The following is a 13,944-nucleotide window of genomic DNA, read 5'->3' on the forward strand; positions in this document are numbered from 1 at the left end:
TTACTTAGACTGGGCTTGGGGGTTATGTTAAGATTGCTGTTGCAGTTATCTAAGTGATAGATGACAGTGATGTAAGCAGTAGTAAGGGTGATGCGGAGAAGATGATGAACTACCAAGGAGGTCAAATGAACAAGATTAACTGTTGCTGGGATGTATGCAGCAAATGAAGAAAGATAAGTCAAGAATTCATGTTGACTTCCTTGGTACTTCATCATCCTTTCCCCATCACCCTTACTACTGCCTACAACACTGGCATCCATAAAATAGACTGAATAAAGAAAATATGGTATATACACCATGGAATACTATGCAGCCATAAAAAGGAATGAGATCAGCCAGGCAGGTGGCTCACTCCTGTAATTCCAGCACTTTGGGAGGCTGAGGCAGGTGGATCACTTGAGGTCAGGAGTTCAAGACCAGCCTGGCCAACATGGTGAAACCCTGTCTCTACTAAAAATACAAAAAATTAGCCGGTTCTGGTGGCATATGCCTGTAATCCCAGCTACTTGGGAGGCTGAGGCAGGAGAATCACTTGAACCCAGGAGGTGGAGGTTGCAGTGAGCCGAGATCACACCATTGCACTCCAGCCTGGGCAACGAGAGCAAAACTCCATCTCGAAAGAAATGAGATCATGTCCTTTACAGGGACATGGATGGAGCTGGCAGCCATTATCTTCAGCAAACTAATGCAGGGACAGAAAATCAAATACTGCATGTTATCACTTATAAGTGGGAGCTGAATGATGAGAACACATGAACACAGGGAGGGGAAAAACACACACTGGGGCCTGTCAGAGGGTAGGGGTTGGGAGGAGGGAGAGTATCAGGAAGAATAGCTAATGGATGCTGGGCTTAATACTTTGGTGATGGGATAATCTGTGTAGCTAATCAGCATGGCACATGTTTACCTATGTAACAAACCTGTACATTCTGTACATGTACCCCTAAACTTGAAAGTTAGAAATAATAAAAAATACCATTCAGATCTATATTAAATGAGACAAGCATAGCAGGAGAGATATGAAAAAAATTAAAAGCAAGGGAAGAGATAATTTGCAATATAAAACAGTACTGAGCACTGTGGGGGGTTTGACATGGGAATCAGGGAAGGGTCAATGGAATAAGTGGTATTTGAAATAAGGATGAGTTTTCATAAAGGAGAGTTGGCTGTGTCTCTTATGAGGAGGTTGAAAGTGTTAGCAAATACTTGAAAGACAGCAGCGTTCGTAGGGGGATCATCCTTTCAAAGGTAGGTAAGTGCTTGCAGTTCACAGTAATTATTGCCATCTTTCCTCTCATTTGACTATGGCAATATTCTCATGAAAAGGTCTTGGGTAAGTAGCATGATTTCCTTTTCAGATGCTCTTGGGTAAAATGATGCTTCCAAACTCTTCACTTTGTAAGGGAAACCATGGCTTGAACCCACATGATACTTGAGTATAATAAAGCAACATGAAGCTAGATCCAAATGGAAAGGTCAGGCACGTGCGGCTTGGGTACACACCTGGACAAAAATAGCTCTCTCAAACAAGAGACCTGCTAACAATAGAAGACAGTCATGCTTGCACTGTATATCCTAGAAGGTTGGGAGCTGAAATTTGGATAGCAGACTGGGCATTTTAGGGAAAACTTCAAGGACACTGAACCAGAACCAACCAACACCAGTGAGGTGGGTGGGGGTGACCTTTATTCTCTTACTCCTGGGAAGTTGTAACTTGCATGTAGCCATTTGGAAAGGATGTACCATACATCCAGGTATTTTTTAGTCCAAGCTTCTGAGACAAAGATTTAAAGTTGGAAGAACTCTCAGCAGCCGTCTTACTCAATGTTTTCCAAAGAGTTATCTACAAAATGAGAATTCTACTGGGTGTTAGTAGGTAATATACAGAATTAAAAAAAAAAGGAGGATTTTGGTCAAATAGCTTTGAAAAACTCTGGATAAACAGATATAAATATGTTTTTAAAGAAACGCTTTATTTTAGAATAGTTTTACATTTACAAAAACATTGGAAAAATAGCACAGAGTTTCCATACATAACAACCAGTTTTCTCTGTTATTAACATCTGACATTAGTGTGGTACATTTTTTACAATTAATGAACTGATATTGCTACATCATTATTCATTACAGTTTATACTTTATCCAGATTTTCTTAGGTTTTTTTTGGGGGGGTCTGATGTCTTTTTTTGTTCTAGGACCCCATTCACTATAGCACATTATGTTAAGATGGCGTGTTTCTTGAGGCTCTTCTTGGCTACTATAGTTTATTAGGCTTTCCTTGTTTCAGGTAATCTTGAAAGTTTTTTAACAGTACTGGTCATGTATTTTGTAGAATGACTCTCTAGTGAAATTTATCTAATATTTTTCTCACAATTAGACTGGGATTATGACCTTTTTGGGAGTAAGACTGTGTAGATAAAGTGCTATTCTCATTACATCATATTAAGGCTATATACTATCAGGATGACTTAACCACTGTTGGTGTTAATCTTGGTTAACTGGCTTTGGTAGTGTTTGTTAATTTTCCCCACTTTAGAGTTACTCTTGTTTTTCTTGCAGTACTGTAACTTTTGGAAGAAAGTCACTATGTGCAGTTGATATATAATGTGTAGAAAGTTATTCTCTATCTCCTTTGGTCAGAGTATCTACATAAAGCATTTGGAATTTTTCATCATGGGAGATTTGCCTATTCTCTTCCATTTATTAATTTAATCATTTATTTATATCAATATAGACTCATAGATATTTACTTTATACATTGGGTTATAATTCAATATAAATTTATTTTGTTGCTCAAATTATTCCATCTTTGGCTACTAGGAGCTTAAGTTTCTTCCTATGTTCTTTTGACATACTTTCATCATTGTGGTTTTTTTCTTTGTTTTGTTTTTGTTTTTGTTTTGTTCTTGTTTTTATTTTGTTCATTTTAGCATGTGCTTACTTTATGACATAAGATGTTTTAGGCTAATTTTGTATATTTTCTGCTCTAGTACTAAAATCAGATATTTTCCAAGGAGTCTGTTTTTTAATATATGAATAGTATTAGAAACCAAGACCTGGGGGCTATATATGCTTTTTGACACTTGTGTGCCACTGCCTGTAGGAACTCTCAGCTGACAGATAAAAAAAAGTATATGTTTATATTAATTGATGTATGTATACCTATCTATAAGTATTTCTGTATGTAACATCTGTATTTATATTAAGCATAATTTCACATTGATGTCTCCAACTCTAATCCTTCATCCCACACAACATTCTAGCCTTCCCTTTGCTCGTCTGTAGTTTCCAACTTCAGCAATGAAAACCTGGTTTCCATCATCTGTCATCCAATTAGTTAATTGTTGAATTCCAGTATATATGCTTAGAGGTTTCAGACTTGACTTCTACTCCCTGGGAAAAAATCTTTATCTACTAGAGTATAGTGTTTATGTATAGTTTCTTTTGTCTTTGATCTTATAGATTCCACTAATTTCTAATGTTAGTTTTATCCTACCCCTTTGAATAAGGTTGCTTTATGCATTTGTATTATAGTCTTTTGCCATATTCTGCATTCCATCCTGGGATTCCCCTACTTCCTAATTTTTTTAAAAATTTGCATGCCTAACGTATACCCAATTCCAGACATCTAGAAGGGAAGCAGGTGTTCAACATACACCATATTGTTTGCATGAGTAGTTAAGGCAAAGTGAGTCACTCTTATCAGTCCTTGGAATCGTGGAAACTCTTCTTACATCCAAGTTCCCAGATGCTAGCAGAAGAGCAACTTTGCAAGCAGGTTTTCCTATGGTTAATAGTCTCAGGCCTGCTATGTTAACTCTTATGCACATTATATAAATGAAATCATACAGCAAACAGTCTTTTTCAGACTGGTAGCTTTCATTTAGCAATATGCATTTAAGATTCATCTATATCTTTAAGTGGTTTGATAGTTTATTCATTTTTATCATTGAATAGTATTCCATTGTTTGGGCATACGAGTTGGTTCATCAATGCAGCTAATAAATGTCTTGATTGCTTCCAGTTTTTGAAGATTATTAATAAAGCTGCTCTAAACATTTGTGTGCAGGCTTTTGTGTGGACATAAATTGTCAAATCAGTTGGATATCTAGAAGTGTGATTGCTTGACGCTGTGGTACGACTATATTTAGCCTCGTGAGAAACTGCCAAACTGTCTTCCAAAGTGCATTCCCACCAGCAATAAATGAGAGTATCTGTTGCATGTCACCCTTGCTAGCAATTTATTATCAAGATTTTTTATTTTTTCCTTTTCAAAAGATTTCAGCTATTCTAATAGGTATGTCGTAGTATCTCATTGTTGTTTTAATTTCATTTCCTTAATGACATATAATGTTAACATATCATCTGGTGAAGTATCTATTCACATCATTTGTGCATTTTTAAATTAGTTTCTTTTTCTTATTAGTGAGTTTTAAAAGTTCTTTGTATATTTTAGATAAAAGTGTCTTATCAAATATACGTTTGCAAATATATTCTTCTAGTCTATTCCTTGACATTTTGCTCTTAACAGTATATTTCATGGAGCAGAAGTTTTTAGTTTAAGTAAAGACCAACTTGCCAATGTTTATCTTTCATGGATTGTGCTTTTTGTGTTGTATTTAAAAACTCATTACCAAATTCAGGTTTTCATATATTTTCTCCTATTATTTCTTCTGGAAGTTTTATAGTTTTGCTTTTACATTTATATGATCAATTTTGAGTTAATTCTTGTGTAAGATATGAGATCTGTGGATAGGTTATTTTTTTGCATACAGATGTCCAATTGTTCCAGCACCATTTATTGAAAATACTATCATTTCTCCATTGAATTAACTTTGCACCTTTGTCAAAAATTAGTTCACAAGGGCCAGATGTGGTGGCTCATGCCTGTAATCCCAGCACTTTGGGAGGCCGAGGCAGGCAGATAATTTGAGGTCAGGAGTTTGAGATCAGCCTGGTCAACATGGTGCAACCCTGTCTCTACTACAAATACAAAAATTAGCTGGGTGTGGTGGTGCATCCCTGTAATCCAGCTATTTGGGAGGCTGATGCAGGAGAATTGCTGGAACCCAGGAGGCAGAGGTTGCAGTGAGCCAAGATCGTGCCACTGCACTCCAGTCTGAGTGACAGAGTGAGACTCTATTTCAAAAAAAAAAAAAAAAAATTAGTTCACAATATTTGTGTGGGTCTATTTCTGGGATCTTCATTTTGTTATATTGATTTATGTTTCTTTTCTTTCACCAATACCACGCTATCTTGATTACTAAAGCTTTATAGTAAGTCTTAAAATTGGGTAATGGAAGTCTTCAAGCTTTGTTCTTCGTCCATTTTATTTCAGTTATTTAAGGTCGGTTAGCTTTTCATGTAAACTTTAGAGTTTATTGATATCTGCAAAATGGCTTACATAAACATGCTTTTATTTCAGGGCTTCTCAGAACCATTAGTGTTCAAATGTGAATTATGAATATCTAAGAAAGATAAATAGTTTGTAGCACTTTCCAAACTTATATGAATTGAAATTCTATTTTTTTTCTGGGCATATATTGCATGACTCCAGAGATGATGCCCTTAATTTGACAAAATGAAACAATGAAGCTCACTGAGAAAAAGGTATCTTGCTAGGTTAATAATCTGATGAGGATCAAGGACTGAATTAAACACTTATTACTTTATTTTGTGGCTATGAATATATTTCAGTCACATCTGTCTGTGGCACATATCTTCACATGTATCTCAGATAATCTTATAGTTAGTTACAAGCTCAGAGAAGCATAACGTAGATATTATCTGGCTTGAAAGATTTCAGTGATTCATGGTAGATGAACAGCTTTTCATCTAACTTAGGCTTTGAAAAATAGTGATTAAAAGTGATTATATATTAAATATAATTTTCTTCATATTTTGATGATGCAGCACTATACAATTTAATATTAAGGATAATAGTAACATAATTCTTATTATCCCTTACCTCCAGTGTCCATTGGCAGTCATCCAATAAACATAATGGAGCTGGGGGACTCTCACTGAAAACTATAAAGTAGTGAAGTGAACATATTGAAGTAGTTGTGAAGACCATCAATCTCAGTGAGCTTTCATTGCCTTTAAAATGCATTCCCCTGACTCTTCTCATTTTCCTAAGGGTAATGGCACTGTTTTGTTACTCTGTTCACCTAAATAGAGCTGTACTAATGAGTGATTCTAAAAGGCTTTAAGATGGTTAATATAATTGGCCTCTCAATTAAATGCTTCTTTTCTTCTGAACCTCCATCAACTTATTCAAGCACTTCTGAAAGGCCATTGAAGTCATCCTTGAGGTCCCCAGACTAAGTGGTTACAGAAATGACAAGGCGTGTGCCTCTCTAGTACCTCATCCTCTGCTTGGTTTATGTCTTTTTATTGAAGTGGTAGGCAAGTTGAAAACATCACCAATGGATGGTTCTATTGGTGGACTGGTAAAATACCCAGATTATCAGTTTCTAATCATTTTGTGATCATGCGTTCTGTGGTGGGTTGAATAGCACCTCCTAAAAAGAAGTATCCAAATTTGGCTGAGCACGGTGGCTCACACCTATAATTCCAGCACTTTGGGAGGCTGAGGTGAGTGGATCACTTGAGGCCAGGAGTTCCAGACTAGCCTAGCCAACGTAGTGAAACCCTGTCTCTACTAAAAATATAAAAATTAGCTGGCATGGTGGTACATGCCTGCAGTCCCTGCTACTCAGGAGGCTGAGGCATGAGAATCATTTGGACCCGGGAGGTGGAGTTTGCAGTGAGCTGAGATTGTGCCATTGAATTCCAGCCTGGGCAACAGAGTAAGACTCTCTCTCAAAAAAGAAAAAAAAAAAAAGAAAAGAAAAAAGGAATATCCAAATTTTAACACTCAGGAATATTGAATATGACCTTACTTGGGGTTTTGGCAGATGCTATTAAGTTAATGATATCAAGATGAGATCATATTGGATCATCTGGGTAGTCCCTAAATCCAATGGTAAGTGTCCTCATAAGAGAAAAAGAGGAGAAGATACAGGAAGAAGAGAAGGGCATGTGAAGATGGAGGCAGAGGGTAGAGTTCTATTGGAGAAAGTCAAATGCCTGGAGCAACAGGAGCTGGAAGACGTAGGTAAGAAATGATTCTCCCCTAGAGGCCTTGGAGGGAGCAGGGCCCAGCCAATACCTTGATCTTGAACTTCTCAAGTCCTCTTATTCTAGGACTATAAGATAATACATTTTTGTTGTTTTAAGCCATCAAATTTGTGGTAATTTGCATATAACCTATGCACATCCTCCCGTATTCTTTAAATCATCTCTAGAATACTTCTAATACAATATAAATGTTATGTAAATAGTTGTTATACTGTAGTGTTTTATTTGTATTATTTTTATTGCTTTATTTTTTTTTAATTTTTTTAAAAAATTTGAATATTTTCAACCCATGGTTGGTACAGAACCTGTGGATTAGGAGGGCCAGGAGTGTGTTCGGAACTGGCCCTGCAGGTATTAGATACTTAACATAGAACTCCCATTGCAAGCCCTTTGGCAAATTGCAAATGTCAGAGAAGGCAAGAAATACCACTGGGGTATTTTTCAGAGCCCAAAGAGGCTTCACAATTAGACTAACAGCTTACAAGATAAGTTGAGTATAGCCAATTGAGAAGGATTGACCTAATTCTTTCTTCTTAATTACCCTAATTTTATGCATCACATAATTAATTGAATGAATTAGTGATTACAGCTGCTTTCTCTATCTTCAGCTGGGGATGAAAACAAGTTGCCTTCAGAAACATAGGTGGATGGAGGAAAAGGAGAGATTAGGGAATGGGTCAGAGATAGGAGTCTGCACAAACTCTATGCTCCATAGTGATACAAAAATCACTGTGGTCTTTTGCCTCTGAAGAATGTATATGTCTTCCTGGTAAGAGGAAAGGAAAGGGAATGCTCAGATTCTAGGACTAGAGTTTAACTTTGACATTTTGGGCCAGATATTATTGCAGGAGGCAGTGGGGCTGTCATGTCCATCGTAGGATGTTTAGCAGTGTCTTTGCTCTGTCCACTAGATATCAGTTCTCCCACTAGATAACAGTCTCCACAAGTTATGGCAAATAAAAATGTTTTCGGACATTGCCAAATATCCCCCTGGGGTCTTCCCTAAGAGAGAAGATCATCCCCAGAAGAGAACAACTGGACTAGACTGTTGATGAGGTTAACCATTGGTTACAGGACTGCTATATGCAGCTACACAAGCTGTGCAGTGACAATTTCACAAAGCACCATTCTCACAGACTTCAATATTGTTGTGACAACTTATTTCAGATTTTTAAAAATATCTGCAACCCAAGGGTTTGGCCTTTAATGTTGAGCCTTTGTAGGCTAAGAACATGTACTTCTCAATTTAAATACAATGTAAAAATTTTGCAAAAGCTGTGTGTCCATCAGAATGTCTGATAACTTTAACTTCTTAGAAGATGAGCCACTGGGATCACATTGATCTCTGCCAGTGTTCTTGCCTTCCTCCCCACTATTGCCTAGACCTTATTACAGGTTGAGCATCTGAAATTCACAAAATAAATCTGAAATGCTCCAAAATTTAAAACTTTTTGAGTGCTAACATGATGTTCAAAGGAAATGCTTATTGTAGCATTTTGGATTTCAGATTTTCAGATTTGGGATACTCAATCAGTACAGTGCACATATTCCAAAATCTGAAAAAAATATGAAATCCAAAACACTTCTGGCCCCAAACATTTCGATAAAGGAATACTCAACCTGTATCATCAGTAACTGTGTCACCCCTGAAATCTTTATTTCAAATATCTTACTCCCTGATTGCCAACTTCTGTGCTCTTTGTCTTGATTCATCTAGTCCTCTCTCTACAACAATATTTTCACCCCAACTGGGTCTCCAATGCATTGACCTCATCATTTTACCCCTGACTATTCTTTTACCTACATTTGCCTTTTTACCCAGTTTAGGCACTCTTGTTCATCATGGTAATCATTCCCTTGTAAACATCCTCAATGACCTTGTCTTTCTAGCCCTCTGATATGTTAGTATGGCTAAACCCAATTCAGATTGAATTATTTACCTTGTCTGAACCTGAATTTAAGCAGATGAGCATTTGTACCCAAATGAAAAACACACATATGGTAGGGTGACCCACTGCAGGTTAATTTCAAGATGTCAGACTTCAAATGGACCTCACACTGCCTAGAATTTTCATCCTGGTAAGTATGGTTTCTCCTTGTCAGGACAATTCTTTCATACTTTACTCCCTCAGGTGTCTTACTCTCCCTGTCCCCTTATCTGATAACCTTGCCTGAACAAATAGAAGCAGGGGGAACTTTCTCATATACACATTATCAAATCCAGAACATACCTTTGTTTGGATCTATATTTATGTTTTCCATCTTTTCATTGCTTCTACCAAGGGCCAGTCTCCTGTGCTCTCTGTGCTGGAGACTGTAACTTCCTCAATGATTCACTTCTGTGGTTTCCCCTACCTCAGACAGCACAGTTTCTTCCTTTTAACAAAATTATTCCAATTGCATATGAATACACTGTGGGTTCTCACATTTTACATTGCCCTCCCATGATCCACATTCTACTTCATCATCCTATTTCTCTCTTCTTCTTCGTAGTAAATAATCTTAAAGGAGTGGTCTGTATTCATTGCATCAGGTTCCCTGTCTTCCACTGTTTCTTTAATCTACTCCAATCTTGCTTTTACCATCATTACTTCTCCAAAACCGTTCATGTGCATGAGAATCCTGTTGCCAAAACAGGTGGACATTTCTTTGAACTCTTTTTTTCACCATTTACTATTGACCTCTTCTTGAAGCTGTTCTAGAAGCTGTTCTTTGGTTTCTAGAATACCACTCTCTCTTAATATTCCTCTTGCCTCTTTAATCGTCCTTTTTTGTCTTTTTGTTTGCTGGTTCTTTCTTCTCAATCCTGCCTTTAGTTGTTAGACTTCTCTACCTGTTGGTTCTGGATGATCTTCTCTGTCTACACATTCACATACAGTGACTTCATTCACTCCATGACTTTAAATGCCAAATGGACAAAGATGGCCCTGAAATTTATAACTACAATACTATATTCTTTCCTGTGTTCCAGATTTATATATCCAGCTGACTCTTTACTATCTCTAATTGGATATATTATAAGTATGTCAAATTCACGTTTTCAAAACAATGTTTTAAAATTTCTCTTTTTTCTTCTTTCAGGTTCCTCTTCAACACTTTCTCATCTTAGTAATTGACACCCTCACCCACTCAGCTACTCAACCCAAGAACCCAGAAGTCAACCTTGATTTGTTACTTACTTTCATTCCCTGCATATAATTCTTCAGCATGACGTTTCATTCTGTTTCTGAAATATATCTTCTTTCCCTTGTCAAAAGGGAACAATAACAGACATTTATTAAAGTTGGCAAGACAGATTTTATTCAGACTACTTCAATAGGGGAGAGAGACACAGTATACACTGAGCTCAACTCCAGCTAAGACAAAGGTGACAGAGGGTTTTAAAGGGAAAACAGAGAAAACACAAAGGAGCTCTGGGGAAGTAAAAAGGAGGAAATAGAAAAAAAAAAGATTAGGGGAGCTGTGGAGCAATAGAAAATTACAGAGGGCAGTAAGTGAAGAATTACTGAAAATGGTTTGAGATTGTGGGTTGGAACAATGTATATTTCATGGTTTGGTGGCATTGTGTGTCACCTTAAGGGACATGGTATAGTGCAGGCGGCAGCCAGGCTAAAGTTTGGTCACGTCTCTTAGCACAATGTTTGGGCAAATCCTTTGTGCTGTGTGGAAGTTCATACCCTCTTCACTTTTACTACCTTGTCTGTCATCTATCATCTGGTCTTTTGAAAGGGTCTCTTCAGTGGTCTCCTTGCACCTATTTTTGCCCGATATAAACAAAATCGTGTGTTAATTATGGAAATGCAAGTCAAAACCACAATGATGTACCACTTCACACCCACTGGAATGGCTATAATAACAAATAAAAATAAAGACATAACAAGTGTTGGTGAGGATGTGGAGAAGTTGGAAACTTTATACATTGCTGGTGGGAGTTAAATGATATAGCTACTTGGAAAACAGCTTGGCAGTTTCTTAAACATAGAGTTACCATATGACCCAGCAATTTCATTCCTAGATAACTACCCAAGAGAAAGAAAACATGTGTTCACACACACACACAGAGTACCCAAATGTTATTGTCTGTTCACTATGGATCACAGAAGGGCTCTGTTTATTGCAGTCACTCAGGGATCTAGGATGATGAAGCTGCCATTGATCTCAACAATTGTTAGTTGTTATGCTACAGGGAAAACATCCTCTAGCAGATCTTGTATCAGCAATTGATACTCATTACTTCTACTTACAATTTAGAGGCTAGAACTAGTCATGTGTCCCCATCTAATTCAAGAACAAGGAAGAGCAATCCTACATTGTGCCTGTGAGGTAGGAAACCAGAAATAGTCAGTGAACATGTGAATGACTATTCACTTCCCCATTCCAGGGCCTGTGACCTTGCTGTCCTCTCATCTTGGTATGATGTTCCTTCACCTCTGCACAGAGCTGGCTCCTTTTCATCCTTTGGTTCTAGAATTTCCCTTAGAGAACTTCTGTGGTAAGTCAGTTCCAAGCAGTGCCTTAATTTTGTCCCCATTTCTTTTGAGCTCTTTATCCCATCCTCCAATGTGTTGTTATAACCCTGCTTATGTCATAATCTAAAATTATTTGTATATTTCTTTGCTTATTTTTATTGACTATTCTCCCTAGAATGTAAACTTTTTGAGGTTGTAATTTATATTCTTCTCGTATTCAATTCCTGAATCTCCAACATTTAAAACAATGCCTAGCAAGCTCATAATAGAAAATCAATAAATATTCATTAAATAAATGAATGAAGATGCTTTCTTACCTTTCTAGCACTTTTCATGCTGTTCCTTCTTCCTTTCTCAGACAAAATACTATGCATTATCTAATGTTCTAAGCTTAATGTCATCCTCTCCATAAACCCTTCCCCTAGTCATAGGGGTAATTTCGAAGTAAACCATGCTCTCATAAAATTTTACTTATTCCTTTTTGGATACCAGATACTCTGCCTTGCATCTTTGTAGTTGTATGCATGACTCTCCACCATTTCCTATTCCACATCTTGGATTAGATTTATATAGCCTTAATACAAAGTATTATACCTTATGAATATTTTATGTCCCAGTACCAAGCCTATTCAACAAATATCTACCAACCAACTGTGTTCTAGGAAATATTCTAAATGCAGGGGATACAGTAGTGAAGAGCCCTGGGGGCACTTATTTTCTTCAAGGGTGCACAGAACAACAAACAGATAAATATATAACTAGAAGTGATAAGCACTTTGAATAAAATTAAAGTAGGATAAACGGGACAGACAGTGAAGAAGGAGTGGTTAATTTAAAAATGTTGGTCAGAGAAAGTTTTTCTGAGATGTGATACTTGAATAGAGCTCTGCATGAAATGAAGATGCAAGCCATCCATGCACCTGGGAGAAATATGTGATGGGTAAGCCCAACAGCAAGTGCAAAGGCCATGATAAATAAGCCAGAAGAAGCCTAGTGTAGCTCATATGCAGTGGGATGGGGGAGAAGGCAGAGAGTTGTTCGGGCCACATTTTACATTGTAGGCCATGCAGTGGGTCTGGGTTTTGTTTTAAATATGTTGGCATGCCATTAGTAGATTTTGAACAGATTAATGTGGTTTAAAGCATCAAATCAACCATGAGGGTCTCCTCTGTGGAGAACAGTCAGGAGTGGGGGCAGCGAGAGTGGAATAAAAAAAAAACATTTAAGAAGCTATTTGATAGACCAGGTGGGAGAGGAAGGTAGCTTGGATTAGAGTGTAGTGCAGAAATGTTTGAGAAGTGGTCAGAAGGTGAGGGTGGTATTCAGGGGGTCAAGAAAGAAAGTGTTTCAATAGAGAGGAGAATTAAAAAAACCAATGCTGCTGAGAAGTTGAACAAGAAGAGGATAAATAATTGATACCTGGAGGTCATTGGTGAGCTTGATGAGAGTGGCTTTCCTGGAGCAATGGAAAGAAAAGCCTGAGTGAAGTGATTCCAAGAAAAGGTGGAATATGAGGATGTGGCGACAGAGAATATAGATTGATGCAATTTTGCTAGTAAAAAAGAAGCACATACATGAGAAGGGATTATAAGGATTATAATGTGAAATGAATAATTACTTAAAGAATTAACATATTATTTTTAAAACAACACACAAAAGATAGGAAGAAATTGACTTATTTAGTCTTCTCTCTCCATTCCATTAACGTCTCCCTATCCTCAGGGAAAAGAAAGACCTTCTGTATGGATGAGGGACAAAACGGACTCCCGGGAGACCAGCCAGGCCACTTTGCTTAAAGTAAAGTGCTTCCCTCTAGAGGGAAGCACGGGGGAAAAACAGTAGAAACACGCTAGGGCAAAGGCTCTCTTGTCCATTTTAGGATCTCTCTCTCTCTGTCTTGCCTATCCTTTCTTGGCCATGACATTGTTTTCTCCCATTTTGGGTTTCTGCCTAGTGCTTCTGAATTTTACTTTCCCAAAAGCCAGTTGTCCTGGCAAGAATGCCTTGTTGCAGATGGAAAAGGCGGGGATAATCAAAATAACGAAAATGAAAGCTAAAACAAAGTCTAATTGTTTTATGTTAAAAAGATGAATCGATTCTGTTTTTTACCCCAATATTTTTCCTCATCAAAGAAATAAGACTTTAAAAATTGAATCAGGTTGTGGACCTAGAAGAAAAATGACAGAAAAACAAAAAGCAAACAAAAAATCACTTGACCCACAGGCCAATCTGGTCTGCCATCTGTTTTTTGTAAATAAAGCTTTATTGGAACACAGCCATGCTTATTTATTTTCATATTGTTGATGCCTGCTTTTGTGCTACAATGTCAGCA

At 37.3% G+C, this 13,944-nt stretch overlaps 1 long non-coding RNA gene across 1 annotated transcript in view; it reads left to right on the plus strand.

Moving 5' to 3' along the window:
- Positions 1–13,944, plus strand: part of LOC129059584 (uncharacterized) — a 408,057-nt gene that overhangs the window by 345,348 nt on the left and 48,765 nt on the right. Inside the window, exon 3 of the long non-coding RNA XR_010140055.1 lies at positions 11,525–11,635. This is a non-coding gene — a long non-coding RNA (uncharacterized LOC129059584). The remainder of the gene's footprint in view (positions 1–11,524; positions 11,636–13,944) is intronic.

Source organism: Pongo abelii, chromosome 4 (assembly GCF_028885655.2).
Source record: "Pongo abelii isolate AG06213 chromosome 4, NHGRI_mPonAbe1-v2.0_pri, whole genome shotgun sequence".
In the NCBI taxonomy this organism is placed as follows: domain Eukaryota; kingdom Metazoa; phylum Chordata; class Mammalia; order Primates; family Hominidae; genus Pongo; species Pongo abelii.